At 43.5% G+C, this 16,036-nt stretch overlaps 1 protein-coding gene and 1 non-coding gene across 3 annotated transcripts in view; both read right to left on the bottom strand.

The window, feature by feature from the left end:
* The window catches only part of MCC (MCC regulator of WNT signaling pathway), a 433,071-nt gene that overhangs the window by 273,282 nt on the left and 143,753 nt on the right, over nt 1-16,036 (bottom strand). The window lies entirely within an intron of this gene.
* LOC123393885 lies at nt 12,996-13,186 on the bottom strand. Its single transcript, XR_006608694.1, has one exon. It is a non-coding gene; the product is annotated as a U2 spliceosomal RNA (small nuclear RNA).

Here is a 16,036-nt window from a genome sequence, read left to right as displayed (position 1 = left end):
ATCAATCAATCTCTTCCCCCAACAAATTAAAATTAAAAAATTAAATCTTTAAAAATCATTCAAAAAACCATCCGAGAAATGAGCGTGTGTGCTTTAAGATGCCGATGGTGGTGAATATAAAAATATAAAGGAGACCTAAGCACTAACCCGTCCATAAGGTGTATATCATCTCATAAAACACAAAGAAAATATAAGTTCTAGATAGAAAATAAAACTTACCGTGAGAGCAACAGAAATAAAGATCTACTACAGTTCAGAGGAGGAAATAGGATTTTGGTGGGACTGAATTGGAGGGGGACTGTGAAGGGATCTTAGGATAGGCAGCATGTGAGTTGATCTCTGAAGAATGGCTGAATCCAGCAAAGATAGGGGGTAAGAGGAAGGCACCCCAGAGAGGGGGACCACTGTGAAAGAAAGTATGGATGGAGGCTGGAATGCGCCAGGTGTGTGTTGAGAATAGCGGGTGTTCCATTTTAGAGTGGAACCTGGATTAGGGAAGTGAGTCGAAGCCAGATCATGGACAGTTCTGAGTGACAAGCTAAAGAAATGAAACTTCGGATAAGCAATGGAGAGCCACTAAAGTCTTCTCAGCACAGAAATAATAAGATCAGAGCTGTGCTTTGAGACTTTCCAGTGGATCTGTACCACACTCGTGAGTAACTTACATGAATTCAAATAGACGAACGGTAAGCGTGATGTTGGTGTTTAAAGAAACATATTTTTCATACTAGATGGCCCCTAAAAGCAAGCAGATGACTTCATCTGGTGTTCAACCAAAAGAAAGTGATCTGTTCCAAGACTGGAGGAAAAACTGGCAGTGTTGAACTTATTAAGAAGCCGTATGGCTGAGATTCTGCTTTATGGACAATATGAGGCATTTTCAAGACTAATGGTGACTATATGGAATTTTTTCTTAAACAGTGACTTTTTTTCTAAGTTTTTTTTTTTTTTTTTTTTTTAAGATTTTATTTCTTGGGGCACCTGGGTGGCTCAGCGGGTTAAAGCCTCTGCTTTCGGCTTGGGTCATGATCTCAGGGTCCTGGGATCGAGTTCCACATCCGGCTCTCTGCTCAGCAGGGAGCCTGCTTCCCCCTCTCTCTCTGCCTGCCTCTCTGCCTGCTTGTGATCTCTCTCTGTCAAATAAAGAAATAAAATCTTTAAAAAAAAAAGATTTTATTTCTTTATTTGACAGAGACAGACACAACAAGAGAGGGAACATAAGCAGGGGGAGTGGGAGAAGGAGAAGCAGGCTTCCCGCCGCAGGGAGCCTGATTCAGGGCACGATCCCAGGAACCAGGGATCATGACCTGAGCTGAAGGCAGGCGCTTAACCACTGAGCCACCCAGAAGCCCTTAAGATTTTTTTACTTACTTATTTGAGAGAGAGAGATAGAGAGCACAAGTGGGAAGGAAGGTCAGCAGGGAGTACCACCCAGGACACCAACATCATGGTCCAAGCCAAAGACTTGGCCAAATGAGCCACCCAGGCATCCCAAACAGTGACTTCAATACTTAACCACCGCAGAAGATACACTCCATGACAGTCAGGCAATAGTGAAGGTAGAAGGTTGAAAGTGGAAACAGAGCATGCCAATTAGACTATCCCAGTAGCCCAGCAAAAGTCTACAAAGGTCTGAACTAAGTTGGGCAGTGCAAATGGAGGGGAAGGGTCAGATGGAAGAGATTCTGTGGAAGAGAGTAGACAGAAACTGTGGTGGGAGAGAGAACTTAAATATGACTTGTAGATCTAGAACGTGGCTGAATGGGGTTTCAGGCAATGTCCTCAACAAAAATAGGGATTCCAAAAAATGAATAGGTTACAGAGGAAACTATGTGTGACATACCATAAGTCTGAGGTGGCAACTGGGTATTCAAGGGGAGGCATTCAGCAAGAAGCTTGACATGGAGCTACAGAGATACATCAGGGTTGAGATGGAAATGAACGCTTGGGACGATCCCTATTAGAACAATTAATAAAACCATGAAATCGGGTAAGGTTGCCAGGAAAGAGAGAACAGAGAAAAAAGATCTGAGTATATTATGTTAAATAAGAAGGTCTTTTCATCCAGGGGAATGAATAAAAGAGGAAATGATGGGGAAGGCCAGTTAGAGAAATAGGAAGATAACCAGAGTAACTCTGCGTCTGGGAGTCGAAGGGAGATGTTGTCGAGACAGAAGAGGCAGCATCTGTATTATAAGCAAGAGAGGGGGCAGAAGCCTGAAAACTGATAAAAAGAGCATTTCAAAGACATGAATGTCCTTCAAAGAGAAATGTCTACAAAGCTAAGGAGACAGAATGTAGATTACCACAGGGAATGAGGAAGGACGGGGCAGGGGGATGGGCAGTAACCATACGCGACTCTTGCCATAAATTTGACGATGACAGGAAATCAGGAGATGCGAGAGATTCTCAGAACAGGGAAGCAACATTGACTAGAGGGCAGGAGGGGAGATTAGTAGTCTGCGGCTAAGGGAAACCCTGGAGATGCAGAGAGAGAGAAAGGGGATGCAGTAAAGTTCCGGAAAAGGGAGGAAGAGAAAAGGCCAATGACCCAAACCGTGAGATTAGCTTTGGATAGTCTTGGAGAGGCAGAGGGTTCTGATGTTTCTTTGTCTTTTCTTCTTCAGCAGTTAAAGTTGCGAGAGCTGGAGAATTTACAGACTAGTAAGGAGAAGCCTTCGGGCATGCATACCAACTCACGGCACTTATTTCAAGAGTCATCCAAGTTTCTCTGTGTGATTGTGGAGGGGAGATGAAGACTAATAATAACTCATAATTAAATTTTACCTTAATGAAGGGAAGACTATAAAGTTGTCTGTCGATGCAAGAATACAGCGTCTGTGATCCCGACATCTGAAATTGTTCCAGCATGGGTGAAAGGCTGGTGGGACACACCCATGGCCAATAGTATGTAGAGAACAGTTTCATGCCATGCAGGGAAGTCCAGTTCGTTTTCTTCCAATCTAAGATTCCATGAAAGTCTAGAATTTAAATATTTTGTGATTTTTCCTGACCTCTTAGTCTAGTCAGAAATCAGACTGGGAATCTGTACTATCAAGAAAGCTAAGAGAGTGCTGTACCCAAGACCAACCTGGGTCAACATCTCAAATACCTGAGAAATGCAAAGAGCACCTCAGCGTGTGTCGTGTCATCTCAACACACCAGAGGGAAATAGAGCCCCACGTGCATTTCCAGTGTCATTAGAAAACAGCCTCAAGATCAGCACGCACCGTCGTTGACCAAGTGGACAGCTGGGAATGCCTGCAAATCCTCCTGTACTGTGGCTGCCCCAATGTGATCCCTCTTGAAGGGCTTCTCCAAACTCTGCTTCAACACAGAGTAAGTCCCTCTCAAGAGGTGGGAGCAGGAGGTGGCAGCTGGGTTTATCAGGATCAGAGAGCAGGTCTGGGAGGAGGAGGAAACCCTGCTTTCCAATTGGGCAAGACCTTGGATTCCCTTCCTTCCTGGGCTTTGTCTGCCCTAGAGGCTAATCTCTTCCCATCTGATCTCTGGGCCACAAGGCGGCAGCAGGCCTGGGACAGTTTTCCGGAAGGCAGAGGTGGCCGTTTGCCTGAGCAGATGCATCTGTGTGCGGGTTACACGTTCCAGCCTCCCCAGCACTGCCTTCTGTTGGCAGGGGCAGTCCAGTCCCTCTGTGTACAGCTGCTGATCTCAGTGAATTTCTACACATTCAGGATAATATTCTGGGTCTTGTCTGTACCCTCTTTTGGTAATGAACATCAGATGAATCAAAGCAATCTTGGGTAAAATTCTAGGACCTCAGCATTCAGGAAACAGACTGAAACTTTGGGACTGGCTGACCTACACCCCTGTCTCTCCTCCTTGGGTGTCCAAGCTCCCCCTGCTCTGTGCTAAGTCAGGCTTGTCCTCCTCCAGCCCCAACAAGGGTCTTAACTCCCAAACTGTTCCCTTCTCTCTTAAGTCTCTTAACCTAAACACAATGTTGATACCTCAGATTTTAGGAAGAAAGCCTTCTACTTAAGCTCATTCACATGAAGGTGAAAAACACTCATAACCTTCTCGACCAAGCACAAAGCATTTGCATTGTAGAAAAAGAATGCTTTTAAACAATGCTCAATTGGTGGGATTTCCTGAAGAAGAAAGTGACTTTTCAGAGGAAAAGGAGATTTCAAACCTGTGGGGATGCAGGAAGTCCCAAACCCCTAATTCCTTAAGGGTCATAAAAGTCAGGGAGCCCTCAAAGTGTACACTCAAAAGAATTTCCTGTCCTAACTCTGTAAGCCTATCCCATGGTCCCACCCCCAAGAGTCCAAAAATGCTCTCACTCACTCAACTCCTGTGGCCCTCTGCTCAGTCACCAACACAGCTCTTCTTTCAGGAGATGGGCCAGGCCGGAGTCCCAGGTTGGGAGCCTCCCAACAGCCTTGCTGGCCTGCCCCCTCACAGACATCACTTGCACCAGGCACCACGACAGAAAGGGTCCAGAAAGCATCGCACTGGATAATCTTTGTTTTGGTCTCTGTGTCCTCAGAGAACATTAAAAAACTGGAAGAAATCCTGTAATCACCTCATTCACCCCACATCCCACTTACAGACATGCGGATATGCAGGGTCAGCAAGTTTGTGGTGTTTGTTCCAAAAAAGAAAAGCATCCACTTGTACCAGAAATGGTGCTGTGCCTTGGGATTCAGTAGCGTATGGAACAGAAAAAAATCCTTGCTTTCATAGAGTTAGCGTGCTGGGCGTAAAATGGTTAATAAATAAAAAAGATAGTTACAGCTTGTGGTGGGTGTTACCAAGGAATTAAACAGGAGCCGTGATGAGGGAGAGGAGGCCCAGGAAGTAAAGTAGTCAGAGACAGCCTTGACGAGGTGAGGACATTTCTGCAGGAAGGTCAAAAAGGAGCCGATTAGGTAGAAAGTGGGGGAAAGATGACCAGGCAGCGAGAGCAGCAAGTGCAAAAATTCAGGGTCAAGAAAGGACTTCACCTTTCTGGGGAGCCCTCCTACACTGTTGGTGGGAATGCTGGCTGGTGCGACCACTCTGGAAAACAGCATGGAGTCTCCTCAAAAAGTTGAAAATTGAGCTACCCTATGACCCAGAAATTGCACTACTGGGTATTTACCCTAAAGATACAAATGTAGTGGGGTGTCTGGGTGGCTCAGTGGGTTAAGCCGCTGCCTTCGGCTCAGGTCATGATCTCAGGGTTCTGGGATGGAATCCCACATCGGGCTCTCTGCTCAGCAGGGAGCCTGCTTCCCTCTCTCTCTCTGCCTGCCTCTCCATCTACTTGTGATTTCTCTCTGTCAAATAAATAAATAAAATCTTAAAAAAAAAAAAAAAGATACAAATGTAGTGATCCAAAGGGGCACGTGCACCCGAATGTTTATAGCAGCAATGTCCACAATAGCCAAACTATGGAAAAAACCTAGATGTCCATCAGTAGATGAATGGATGAGGAAGAGGTGGCATATATATATAATGGAATACTACACAGCCATCAAAAGAAATGAAATCTTGCCGTTTGCAACAACATGGATGGAACTAGAGGATATTATGCTGAGTGAAATAAGTCAATCAGAGAAAGACAATTATTTATGATCTCTCTGATACGAGGAATTTGAGAGGCAGGGTGGGGAGTTGTGCAGGGTGGGGAGGGGAAAAATGAAACATTTTGATTGGGAAGGAGACAAACCGTAAGAGACTCTTTTTTTTTTTTTAACATATTTTTTATTTATTTGACAGAGAGAGGCCACAAGCAGGCAGAGGGGCAGAGAGAGGGGGGAAGCAGGCTCCCCGCCGAGCAGAGAGCCCGATGTGGGGCTCGATCCCAGGACCCTGAGATCATGACCTGAGCTGAAGGCAGAGGCTTTAAACCACTGAGCCACCCAGGCGCCCCAAGAGACTCTTAATCTCAGGAAACAAACTGAAGGTTGCTGGGGGCTAGGGGGAGGGATAGAATGGCTGGGTTATGGACATTGGGGAGGGTATGTGCTATGGTGAGTGCTGGGAAATAGGTAAGCCTGATGATTCACATTGACCTGTACCCCTGGGGCAAATAACACATTAGATGTTAATAAAAATAATTTTTTTAAAAAAGAAAGGGGGCGCCTGGATGGCTCAGTGGGTTAAAGCCTCTGCCTTCGACTCTGGTCATGATCTTGGGGTCCTGGGATCGTGCCCCCCATTGGGCTCTCTGCTCAGCAGGGAGCCTGCTTCCTCCTCTCTCTCTGCCTGCCTCTCTGCCTACTTGTGATTTCTGTCTGTCAAATAAATAAATAAAATCTTAAAAAAAGAAAGAAAGAAAGAAAGGACTTCACTTTTCCAATAAATTTCAATACACTTCAAGGGTTTTATTTAATTTAATTTTAAATTTCAATATAAAGGTAGAATGTATGATGGAACCTAATTAAAAGAGTGATGGGGGGTCCAGACAACAGGGTATGTTTCGTTCACAGATTTCATTCTGTGCAGAGAGAGGCCACAGCAACACTGCAAACAGGACTGAGACATGATCTATGCCTGTACAAACTTTACCACTAGGTAACCTAAAAAATAGACAAAAAATAGTTTCTCCTTTGTGGAAGTATTCCTGTGAATAAATGAAGAACTGATAGAAGTGGAATATTCCTATTTTACAACCTCTAATAATTAATACATTTAGATATAAAGCACAACGTCTACTGACATCCCAAAAAAGACACCCCACCAAACACATGACTTCTGATGGAAGAGTAGGATACCACCTCTGAGGCCATCTTAGCTTAGGAATATGTTAAATTAATCAGCAAAATCCAGACTATAACTCTACAGAGCAAACAATGCGCGTTCTTCAGATAAATTGCAAGGAGAGAGAAAAGCAAGTGAGTGGGTGAGATATCAAGAGAAGGAGAATCCTATAGACAAATCAATCAATCAGTTGTAATGTGTGGGCCTCACTGAGTTAACCTGACTACAAAAAATCATGATATTTATGAGACATTCAGAAATACACTTTTCAGATATTTGGTGATATTAAAAATTATTAGTTTTTAGATGTGTTCATGGTCTTAGGGTTCAACTTTAAAAGAGTCTTTGTCTTTTAAAGATGTAGATTGAAACATCTAGGGGCAAAATGATACAATGTCTGGGATTTGTGTCAGTTGAGCATCCGACTCTTGGCTTCGGCCATGATCCGCTCGCGATCTCATGGGTCATGAGACAGAGTCACGCTTTGTGCTCCACGCTCAGGGGGAGTCTGCCTGGGATTCTCTCTCTCTCTCCTCCCCCTCTGCCCCTCTCTCTGCACCTGCTCTCTCTTGCTCGCTCTCTCTCCCTTTCAAACAAATAAATCTTTTCTAAAAAGGAGACAAGGAAATAGATGGGGTTTTCAATGAAAGAGACGGGCATGTCTTTTGGCTCTGGAGATGACTGGTGACCATGAGAGAAGCAACTTCACTAAACGGTGGAGAGGGAGAGAAGCTAGATTTGTCTGGATTGAATACTGACTAGGAAGGAAAGTGCTGAGAGAGCACAGGGAGATAGATTTCCAGAAACATGTTGCCCCAGAGCCTCACTTCTACTGAACTATCAGATGAGATCTTGAACCAAAATCCTTTGAGCCTTTCTCCCTGCACTACACCCCTTCAGTCAAGTTATCCTGGAGTCCCTTCTTGGCTGGAATTCGAAACTCTGAGCCGTTACCGCGGTGGACCCCTCCTATGCGGGTAACCGAAGTCTGTTCCATTACACTGGGTCTTCACCTTATTGTTTATGAGATCAGCCGCATTGCTTTTAGACCCGATAATTTACTGTTGAGAAATAGATGGAAGGCAGTAGATACTTTGGTTAGTCTGCGTTTAAAATTTGCTGAGAAAAGAAATACTTGAAAACTATTTCCGGATTAAATCTCACACATAGAACAAGCAAAAAATCCAGCCTTCTCCAATGGCAAATATAACTCCGGCAAGGAAAGCCCCCCTGGGGTGTCTGTCTGTCTCTTTAATTGCATTCATGGGCTGCCTCCCTCCCAGCCTAGGTATTCTAACAACCTAAATCATTTGGCATCAACATCCCTGACATTATTAGTGGGGAATTCCTAGCTGAGATTCACATCGCATCATTCATGTGATGCTTCAAAAACCTCTTCGCTGTCTGATAAGATATTTTGGAGCCCAATAAATTTCTGTGTCATCCTGTCTTAAATATTCAAAGTATCTTTCCAAACCTTTACTCATTTGTTCTCCAAATGTCTTTAAACTATATTAAATTCTCTATAGAAAAGAAAAATAATCAGTGGAGATTAGGGATTTGGCAATCCAAGAGAGTTTAAAAAAGAAGAAGAAGAAGAAGAAGAAGAAGGTTTTAAATCCTCCCAGGAGTGCTTGCCTATGGTCAATCTCCTGGAGAGGAAAGAAAAAATATATTAAATAGATGCATGAAAATAGATGTAGTAAAATTTGGAGAACATGCTTAAATTAAATGAATTCCAAATGCCTGCCACTGTTATATGTGAGGCTCTTTGAGAGGCTAAAATAGCATCATTCCATTACTCTCTGTTAGCTAGAATATGTTTCAGGAGCTGCCCATAAGGAGTAGAGAAATAGTTAATCTAATATGCCTCAGAGACCTAATGACAAAGAAGGCAGTTTGTTTGGCGTCGTCCCAAACTGATGGGTGAAGAAGGAAGTTCTCAGGCACAGGCTGGGGCAAGTCATACCTGATTCTGAGTCCACAGGGTGTCAAGGGATAGGCTACCGAGGTAGAGATTTCCCCTGGTGACAAGCCACGGCAGGAGGAGCAAGCTCCCGCCTATCTCTCCCAATCCTCCTCAGTTGTCCTGCATGATTGCCTCATGAGCTCAGACTCTCACCTCCAAGCAGATGTGGGGTGATCCGCATCTCTAGCCATGCCCCTCACTGGTGCTCCAGTTAATGGTTTCTCATGTAACTACCAGACACTCTCATCAGTCTTGCCATCACCATAAAGCATGTCTAAAACTGAGCTTGTCACATTCCACCAACGACCAGCTTTCATTGCAGCGTGCAAATTTCTGCAAATGAAATCAGAGTTTCCAGTCTAGAAACGTTGGGGTCATTTTCAGCGCCCTCCTCCCTCAGCTCCTTGTCTAGTCATTTAGGCCCTTCTCTCCACTTTTACTGCTAGCAGCATCTTCCAGGCCTTTCTCTTTGTATTTTGGTAACTATAACGTAGCAATATGACTCAACTCCAAATCAGTCTGCATGCTCTAGCTCAGCTATTTTTCTCCAGACTACGGCTTTCAATCATGTCATTGCGCAAGTAAGTCTGTATTTAGAGATTTTTATAAGCTTTATTGAGATATAACTCACACAACCTAAAATGCACTTTAAAAAAAAATTTACTTATTTATTTGAGAGAGAGAGCATGCACATGAGTTGGAGGGGGGAGGGGAGAGGGAGAGAATCTTCAAGCAGACTCCCTGCTGAGCACAGAGCCCAACATGGAACTCGATCCGACGACCCTGAGATCATGATCTGAGCTGAAACCAAGAGTCAGATGCTTAACTAACTGAGCCACCCAGGAGCCCCAAAGTGCACTTCTAAACATGTAGAATTCAATGGTTTTCAGTATATTCACAGAGATGCACAACCATTACCAACTACTGGCTGGATAAATATTAGAAAGTAGAAAAAATTTTCGGTTGGTAAATAACCGCTGCCCTGAATCAGAGAGTGCCCACTCCCTGACTAGTTGCTGCCCAGGTTACCCCATTCCGAGCTTCGGAAATTTCCCAGAACTTTCCACAGTTTAGCTGCCAGAGGACCAATATCTGGCACAATCAAGGACTCTAGAAATTTCCTCCATTACTGTGGCTACTCCCTGTTGTCAAGCATTTTAAATGTCACCCTTAGAGAAAAGATGCATTATTTTTTAAATGAAGAGAGAATCAAAGAATACATTTCTTTATTAAAGATACCCAATTACATGGTTCAGTTAAATGATCGTCATACTCTTACAGAATTTCCTAGCAGCATTTGAATCTGTATTCCCCAACGCCTTTACCACTCTCCAAATATGAAACCCATTTAAGGTTCCACATACTTGACAATGCTAATCTATCTTTCCTTTCCAGGTCAAGTCCTTTTTTTTTTTAATTTTATTTATTTGGTGGGGTGGGGGGGAGGTTCATGGAGGGGCAGAAGGAGAAGCAGAGTCCCTGCTGAGCAGGGAGCCTGATGTGAGCCTTGACCCCAGCGCCCCAAGATCATGACCTGAGCCAAAGGTAGAACCTCTACTGACTAAGCCACCTAGGTGTCCTTTTCTGTTCCTTTCTGTTTGTGTCTCATACACTTAGGACCTTTCTCGGATTTAATGCTACAGAATTAATGAAAATATTTGACTTATTTTCCCAGTTATTAGGAACCCAGCTATTTGAATGCACCATCAACCTCCTTTTGGCCCTTCAGAGCCTGTTTTATAAGAGTCTATGGCACATGAGAAAGTGTTCACACGCCACTATCCAAACTCATGAAAGCTACTCTATTTTTCCCTCATATCCAAAATAGTAAGTTTTTGCCCCCTTTCTCCATACAACTCATGTTTAACACTCTTTATTTATTATTTTCAAACACCCTTACTGGCAACAAGGACAGAGAGAGAAATGTATCTCATGAGAAAGAAAAGCTAACCCTAAGATGCAAACAGCTGTTATTTGGGGGGATTTAGAAATTTGAAGAATGAGAAATAGATGACAACTCTGATTTTCTTTTACTTTCCATAAGGCAGGCCCCTCCTCCAAAAGTGAACATCTCTCTAGCTCTTTGAGACAACAGCGACAGAACGACGTCTTTTCATATTCAGTCTTGCTTTCATTCAAGAAATATTTATCAACTACCATATGTCAAGCATCTTGCTAAGTACTAGGGAGATAGTGGTGACTAAAAAGAGATACCAGCATTGCCTTCCATCAGTCCCTGAGGCACGTTGTGGTGGCATGCAAAAGAAGTCCCCAATCTTTACAGCTCCTTGTCCACATGTCCTTGTTTGTAACTTTGCAGTGCCCTCCCACTCCGATTCTGGACTTGTCCGTGTGACTTACTTTGGCCACTAGAATAAGCCAGAAGTAATGGTGTTCCTGAGCCCCCTCCAGAGCCTTTCACTTGTCCTGTGCACATCTGCCACTACCATGAGAATGCACCTGAGCCAGCTTTCTGGAGGATGAGAGACAGGTGGAGCAGTTGCCTCAGTCTAAGGTCAGCAGCCAGCCAGCTTATCCCCAGATATATGGGGAACCCCACCCTCTACACCCAAGAACAGCAGTTGTCTTGCCAACCTGCTGCTGACTCCAAATATGAGCTATAAACCCTCACTGCAAAGTGCCACTGAGATTTTGTGGTGTTTTATTCCACAGCGTTAGGTGGCAACAGAGTACGGATACATCACTTCATCATAAAAAAATAAACCTAAAATGAGAAGTTGCAACGTGTGTTCTGAAGGCCTGGAGTGTAGAGAGGTGAGCATACGGGAGAACTAGATTCTGCCTAGGCAGGTGGAGAGTAGAGGTCAAAGAACCCTTCTTCAAGGAAGGAATGTGTGGACTAAGATCTAGAGGATGTGTAGAAGTGGACCAGGTGAAGAATGGGAGAAAGGTTGTTTAGGTCCCTGAAATAGCATGTGCAAAGGCCTTGTCGGGAAGGAATAGAGGCAGTGAGATGGTATGAGAAGGCTGGTGTGGTTGGAACATGGAGATAAGGGGACAAGGCAAAGAAATGAGCTGGACGCATAGACAGTGACTTATAAATCTTATAGAATACATGAAGGGTTTCAGACTCAACTCAAAGAACAAGGGAGAACTACCAAATAGTTTCAAGATGGTAATAATGTTCTTCTCACATGCTTACCTGTCCAGGCAGTGGCGGGAGTTTTTCAACCACCCACCTTGAAATTTGCTCCCAAATTTCACAAGTTAGCTCTAAAACAAAGGTACCATTCACCCACCCCTTTATTTAATGAACATTTATTAAGAGGGTTCAATGGGGAATGAATATATGATTCAGAGATTAAGTGAAGGAAGGAGCCAGGGCCAAGCAATCTGGTGTGTACTGGAGAGACCCAAAGACAGAACTCCTGCCCTTGACAGGCCCACCGTCTAGGAGGGAGATGAACACAAAAACAAGATGTCCTTGCTAACCCAGAGGTATATGAACCATGTGCTTTAAAAGCACAGAGAAGGAAACAAAATCTGTGAGGGCCAAGTTCCACACACTGGAAAAAAATGGGCTTGAGGAAACCACAGTTCCTATTCTAGCCTAAGAGTTTCTGTCCTATCTGATGCTGACGCATGAGTGGGCAGCTGGGCTGGAGACACAGGAGAAATAGGGGGCAAATAACAGTGAGAGACCCAGGACACCTTCCTCCTTGGAATTGCGTCTCCTAATCCAGACATTACAAGTCGGTGTTAGCACTTGGTTATTTTCTTAGATTCCTATTGTTTGGGGATGTTCTTTGTGCATCCTTTTGTGGAAACCACAGTGTCTGAAAAGATACCTTAATTTAAAATAGATACTGCAGGGACGCCTGGGTGGCTCAGTTGGTTAAGCAGCTGCCTTCAGCTCAGGTCATTATCCCAGCGTCCTGGGATCCAGTCCCACATCGGGCTACTTGCTCCGCAGGGAGCCTGCTTCTCCCTCTGACTCTGCCTTCCACTCTGCCTGTGCTCGCTCTCACTCTCTCTCTCTCTTACAAATAAATAAATAAAATCTTTAAAAAAAAATAAAATAAAAAAATAAAATAAAATAGATACTGCAGATTTTCTCAAAGCTCTCGGAGAAGTCCATAGAAGGATCTGTCATTTTCTAGGCAAGACGGTAGAATAAAATCAAAAGATCATGGGGCTTCATTGTGCTCTTAGTTGGCCTTTAAAAATGTTATAATAGGCAAACGAAAGCCCATTTTCCTAATTACAGTATGGTTAGACTTGGGAGTCAAGGCTGGATATCTGTGACCCTTTGTTTTGTTTTTTTGTTTTTTGTTTTTTTTTTTATTTACCCCCGAGGGGGTGCACCGTTCCTGGAAGTACTGCAACACCAGGTCGATGCGTGGAGTGGACGGAGCAAGTTCCTATTCCATCTCCCTGCTCCAAAAATCCATTTAATATATTGTCCTCAGATAGAGGACGTATCAGATATTAAACTGATAAGAACAGATACTACACTTGATCTTAGCCAAAAGGCCGAGAAGCGATAGTGACCCTCTGTTTTAGAGATTTTTCTGGGGGCCACATTTGACTCCACTGGGTCGTAATGTTCATTTTGGCAAGTCAGTCTGAAGGTCCAGCAGGACCTTCTTAGTTCTCTTCCAAGGGTCTGGCTCCTTCCGGCCTTTGACTGTGCCCTCGGATTTGCATATTCTATTTGCCCGATTTAATCAGCCAGGGGAGGCTTGTTCTCCAACAAGCAGCGAGAAACGATCTCTTAATGAAATAATGTTATAAGATACAGTCAGTGTTCATGTTCTCGGCAAATAGAGGTGGCGATTTTTACTGCTGCATGAGGCTCTTTTAAGGTGAGGATTGGAAGACGTTAAATTGTAAATCCCACATTCAGGGCGGGGCTCTCATCACCCACAGAGTCTCATCCCTGCTAGGAAATCCCCAGATTCCTACCGACAGCCACGTCAGTGAGCGTTTCTTCAAAAGCAGTTGCCAAAGTTCTGTGTCTTCTCTTGTTCAAGTTTGCATAGTCTTCAGTTGCTGAGCGGTCACTTCTCTAGCAGGAGCGTCTCAACTTAGAGGTATTGGGCTGCCCATCACCGATCAACATTTTCATAGAACATAAACAGTAAACAGCATGAATTTTAAACAGCTCAACTTAATACTAAGTCCCGTGGCACAGTGCCAGTTTGGAAAGTCAAGTTTGCATTGTTATGTAAATAATTTTACTAGCATCCAGAGAGGTCAAATGCTCTTCATTTGACCTTTAAAGACAAAACAAAAAAAAAAAACGACAGCCAAAGATTGGGCTGAATGGATTATTCCTCCTTGCAAAGTAGCCAGATGTTGCTGGACACAGTATAGACTCTCAAGAGACGTTTCTTCTATTAAGTGGGAGAATCTACTTCACATTAATCCTATTCCCAATTGAAAACCTATAAAGATAACTTGAGGATAACGCTAAAAACCTTTGTATCGCAAACTGAATTAAAATAACAATAACAAATTCTAAGAACAAGAGGGAAATGAATTTATAGGCCACATCTGCTAGCAAAGGCAGCTACCTATTCTTGACGGAAATGAATTCTCTTAAGAGTCAAATATTCTCCTAGAGCTCATTTATATTTCTGTCATGATCGGTAAGTTCTGAGAGTGAGGGAACTACGTTTCACAGAGCCCACATGAGCCACATCTAATCTGCAACCTCCTCTTTTAATTTACATCTGAAAAATGAATGAATGAGCAACTACAGGGCTATAAAAGGCAGGGTCACACAAACACGGTGCGTCATTTTATTATACCCGCTGCCCACCTCCGAACAAAGAAACTCCATTGCATGCGCTGGCTTTGAATCCAAGAGGGTAGACCAAACTGCTGTCCCATCCTGGGGAAGACACACCGACTCAGTCCACTAACACAGCACTCAGCCCAACCACTGACTTGATTCTATAGATCTCTATTTCTAAAACCGAGCTTTTCTTTTAATGACGTTCCCTTTTCCTTTAAGCAAAGCAAAATGGAAACAGCCCTGAAGCGGATGCAAAAGCACAGCTAAAATGTCTTCCTGGACAAAGCTATTTTAATGAAAGCAACACTCTGTGCGTCTCCCTGACTCTTCCTCGTGTTCCGCCACCCAAATTAGCTTCACTTCATTGGCTGTCTTCATCAGATTTCACAATGCGGGGGATTCTCCAAAAGAAATAAAAGGTGAGCATTTTCCTTAAAGCAGGATGCTAGGTTTTGAGCACAAACATTCACATTAAGTGAAGGAACTTGATTAAACCCACAATTCAAGATAATGATGAACTAAACGCTGGAACTCAGCTGCCTGACACACTTTAGCATATGAATTAAATTTTCTGTTAGCTAACCCACTTAAAAAAAAAAAAAAAAGACTGTATTTAAACATCTTCCTTCAGGGAATTGGCCATATGTGGAATTAACAGACTCTTGGGTCTGCATGGGGCTTGGCTTGCGATTCCTGAGTTTGCTAGGAAAGTGAGTTTATTGCATTATATTGAAATGGACACTGGGAGATTTATTGGAGCGTATGACACTCTAACAGGGATGTCTACTTAATCAGATGTGCCATCATTCAAATAGACACAGGTGGACCAGCAGTTGTTTCACGAGTGATCGTACCAGAAAGGGATGTATGTGGCCAGATGCTAAAGGAGGCACTTCGAGTAAGGAGGCGAGTGTGTGCGGGGATGGTAGGGGAGAGCTGTCATGATCAACCACATGCATCTCCCTAAGTACATTCACAACTCTGTAGCAAAATGTTTCCCGTAAAAACTTCATTCCACAAATAGAACTAAAAAATGGAATCGTAGCATATGGCCGTGTAAATTGTAAATGCGATCCACGTGTCTTCCCTAATGCCGGGGTGGCTGGGCTAATGAAGATGCAAATGGAGAAAGGTATGCCTTTACTTTGGCTACCTCACAATACCCAGATGTCCCAGAAATTCCGGAGCCAGTCCGTGACTATCGAGAGGAAAAATATGATCAGAAGATAATTTCAGCTTTGATAATTTGTAGTCTTACAGATTTCAGATGTCAGACAGCTTACATAGCACAAGAGGTATCAGGGGACTTAAGTGTTTTATAAATCATACAAGGACAAAAGGGAAGCAAATCAATTATAAAGAGGTAGAGAGGCCCGACGATTTCCAATTATTGATATCGCACTGTGTGGGGAGATGGTTCGAGATTAATCTGTGGAGGAAATCAGGTATGAATGATGACATCTGGAAGAGTTTTAGTTAGCTGGGGAGGAGCTACAGTTTAGTTATATTTGTTTTTTAAAGCACTGTACTACATATTTTACATACTTGGGCTGTTATTGCCATTTTGAGATGAAGACAACAAAAGCTCAAAGATG

Source organism: Mustela putorius, unplaced genomic scaffold (genome assembly GCF_011764305.1).
Source record: "Mustela putorius furo isolate JIRA1106 unplaced genomic scaffold, ASM1176430v1.1 tig00001059_pilon_pilon_pilon, whole genome shotgun sequence".
Classification (NCBI taxonomy): Eukaryota; Metazoa; Chordata; class Mammalia; order Carnivora; family Mustelidae; genus Mustela; species Mustela putorius.
The sequence above is the reverse complement of the archived record's forward strand: the minus strand, read 5'-3'. Positions and strand labels throughout refer to the sequence as shown.